We start from the raw sequence: 4,019 nt of genomic DNA, 5'->3' as shown, positions 1-4,019 counted from the left end.
TCTCAGAGGCCATATAAAAGTATTATTGCATTAACTTTTCTTATGTATATTAGCGGTAATAATGTAATCAATTTAATTGCTAGCAATATTTGTAAAGACAGTAGTAAAGGTGGGTACACACCAGGGGTGGGATTCAAATAAATTAACAACCGATACTCTGCCCTAATGAGCGTTTTAAGTATACAAAAAGATATACCAAAAGGTATTTTAATATTTCATGCTCAAAAAATTAATATGTCATACTCAAATAAGAACAATAAAAGTTACACAAAACTAGAATAGGTTATACGAAAGAGTTTTAAAATATTAAAGAAAAAATATTAAAGCATACCTGACAAAAAATTGTTATTTAAGATATTTCCGTATTGCTTCTTGATTGGCGTCCTCACTTGTAATTTTCTTTGCTTTTATCCGAGCATCATCGGCTGTGTGATTTATCCTTGACCATGTTTTCAATGTTGGAGTAGGATCCCATACCTTTAGTGGTAGGCCGATTAGGCTAATAGTCATTGTGTTTGATATATTAGAAACAGACGACTTCTCTTCTCTGAACATATATTGTTCATCTTTGAAAAAACCCTTTTCGTTTCTGCTGAACTTACAGCAATTGGTCTGACAATATTTTTAGCTCTTTGAACACTTTCAGTAATTAATTGCATAGTTCTGGTAATTTGTTAAAACTTTTTACATGAAATCTCGATAATCATTAATATTCATTTGGTATTTAAAAATGTCATTAAACACAAGAAATTGTTCTTTAGCTGCTTTCCATGGAACTAGTACTTCTTCAATACTTCAGTAATCTGGCTCCAAAAAAATTGAGAAATTGTAATGTATTAATATCTTGAAATTAGCTACAGCTGCTTTTTAATGTTCACAATACATTAGTCGTTGTTTCAAATTCGTTATGATGTTTTCTAAAAGTCTTTCCCGACAAATCGATGCTTTTCTACAAATTTTATATTTTTGTAGGTTTCTGAAGTAATTAATTCATTCATTTTTTTCTGTATGGACCGTTTTCCTTTCCAAGCATTTGAAATGCTCTTATCACAATTTTTCAGCCTTTATTGTGTCTATATTTCTTGCTTGCAGTGCATTTGAAAGAAGAGAAATTTTGTTTAAAATATCAATCATCAATGCCAAATCAGTATTAAAATATATATTTTCCAGACGGACAGCCATACCTAAGTACTTTATAATTGAATAAAAATAGTGATGTAGTGCTGCTTTCTTCAGGTTGGATTGGTTGTGCTTGTGACTGTTTTGTACCATCCAAGGCCAATTCTGATACAAGATTCCTATTTTGATTTTGTATTGAAAAAATCTGTCAAACTCTGTTGCCTTTTCATCCTTTTAACGGCTACTGCCCAAAGAATTAAAAATGTTTATTTTAAAATGTGTAAAAGGTGTGCGTGTGTGTATAAAATATTTCTTACGTTATGCTGCCAATATCGAGATAATAGTAACGAGTCATGTTATGCCACACAGTTATGCCCCCAGTAAGTTCATATTATGCCACAGCAGTGCCCCCAGTTCATATTATGGCACAGTAAGGCTCCCAGTTCATATTATGTCACAGTAATGCCCCCAGTAAGTTCATATTATGCCACAGTAATGCCCCCAGTAAGTTCATATTATGCCACAGTAATGCCCCCAGTAAGTTCATATTATGCCACAGTAATGCCCCCAGTAAGCTCATATTATGCCACAGTAATGCCCCAGTTCATATTATGCCACAGTAATGCCCCTAGTTCATATTATGCCACAGTAATGCCCCTAGTTCATATTATGCCACAGTAATGCCCCTCTTCATTACACTGTGCCATGCTGCCTTTGCCCCCTCAAAACACTCTGCATGCTGCCTTTGTTCCTCAAAACACTCTGCCATGCTGCCTTTGCCCCTCAAAACACTCTGCCATGCTGCCTTTGCCCCTCAAAACACTCTGCCATGCTGCCTTTGCTCCCCCTTGCTTCCGTTCATGCACTTACCTTTTCTATCGGCTTCTCTCTTCTCTTTTTGCTTGCCGCTGACTCCTCTATGCGCTGCTCCTCACTGAATGTCGGGCGTGACGTGACTACGTCACGCCCGACATTCAGTGCGGACAGAACAGAGAGGAGGAGTGCCGACGCCGCAAATAGGTGAGTTTTTTTACATTTTTTTTTCAAGCAGCCTGCTCCCCCACCAACGAAGAGCTGTAGTCATCGGTTCGCCAAACCAAGCCTAAAATTAGGTATTGGTTCTGGCAAACCAGTGAGAACCGACTGAATCCCACCACTGGTACACACTACAGATAATAACTCCAGATGTGCTTTCTGTAACTATATTATCAGCAACTGAAAGTCCCGATCAGCATGCAGATTTATGTGTACACTCTTACATGATTTACCTTTAGATCTGTGCTCTTCATCTGTCATAACCATCTGCTGAAAAGATTGTGACTCTGCACACTCTACAGAGATCTGCCTACACTGCTTGTCATGAGTGCGTACACACTTCCACATTTGTCTGACATCGCTCCATCGTTGAGATTTTTAGTCAGATTATAAAAATTGAAACAATATGATGTGCTTTGGTACAATAAAACATGATTGTAGGAGAGTACACTCTAATGCAATATCGGACCTAACAGTTGTTTATGGTGTGATTGGCACAATAATTGGTTGAAAAACCTGTAGTGTCCACCCAGCTTTAATCTAGAGAATATTACTTGTAGTGTAATGTTATAGTGCTGGTTTGGGAAACCTTTAGCTCTTTACTTGTGGCACTACATGTGAAACATCAAGCCCTGATAGCCAACAATGCCTGAATACCTTTCGCATAGTGCCTAATGTTAGACTTACTGGTTTTTTTCCGATTTCCAATCATGGTTAAATTTCCCCCAAAATGGGGGGGGAACGTAAATTGAAACACTGCCTTTTGCAATCCCTGTATGGAACTTGAGCCACAGCACAGTTCACATCCACTTATTGCTCTCAGTGCTCCACATGCGCGACTTACTAATTATTAATTTTTTCTAGGTTTACTAAGTGAAGGACACTGTTTTAAGTGGCCAGACAAACCCTCTCCAACATAAGCCAAGCCATATTAATGTACCTGTTACTGACCTCTACTCCTCAAACATCCATTTATGTTGTATACCTTGGTTATCAGTAAATTCAAGTATATTTTGTAACTTACACCTATTTTCATGTAACCCAGGTGTATGCAACAAGTATTGATGTATTTTTCACAGTGATGACGCAGTGCCTGCACTCTAGTCCCAGCAGGTAGTAGGTAACAATTCCTTCCACGGGATGACTTGGGGTAAATCTTGCCTAACTCGTCAAGACACAAGCTGTAACTTAATAGAAATGCGGAAAAAGCCACCTTGGCACATTTATTATAAGGGATTTTTTAATAAGAAAGGGATGTAGTGGCTTGTGTGTAGCAATGAGTGAAGTGGGGAAAACAAGGAGATCGTGGCTATCACTACTATCAAGAAGAGGATCCAGGTATGCTTAACCTATTGGCAGTGTCCAGTAGCCCTTCCCTTCCCTCATCTGGCTAAAGCTAACATTGGGCAGTGGGCTTGTCAGCCTGGGTGGTGTTTCTTCACATCACAGGCACAGAGAGGGCAGCTCAACTATCTTCATATTCTTCAAATATAATGGAATAGTATTCCATTATATTTTCACCATTTAATTAAAAGTTGCATTCTAATCAATTTCACAATTATTTATCCTTGTCCATCATTCAAACTGAGTTACCATTTTTCGCAGTTTTTCATTCAATTCTACTTACTCAAACGTTCCATTTCCTCAATCCTTCCTTAGATTTGAACATATTTCCCTAAATCTGTCATTTAGCTTTAACCCCATTTCACCAGTTCTTAATTATATTTGCACACCACCTCCCCCCAGCCCGTTATTCATTTTGAGTACCCAATGTTCCTAGTCCCTAATTCTTTTACTACACCCCTTAATCTCCTGATCTGACTGCCGGGTTCCACGTTCTGGCTGTAGTGCAGCGAATGACGTCC

The sequence above is a fragment of the Mixophyes fleayi genome, chromosome 2 (genome assembly GCF_038048845.1).
Source record: "Mixophyes fleayi isolate aMixFle1 chromosome 2, aMixFle1.hap1, whole genome shotgun sequence".
Classification (NCBI taxonomy): domain Eukaryota; kingdom Metazoa; phylum Chordata; class Amphibia; order Anura; family Limnodynastidae; genus Mixophyes; species Mixophyes fleayi.
This window is presented reverse-complemented; position numbering follows the sequence as displayed.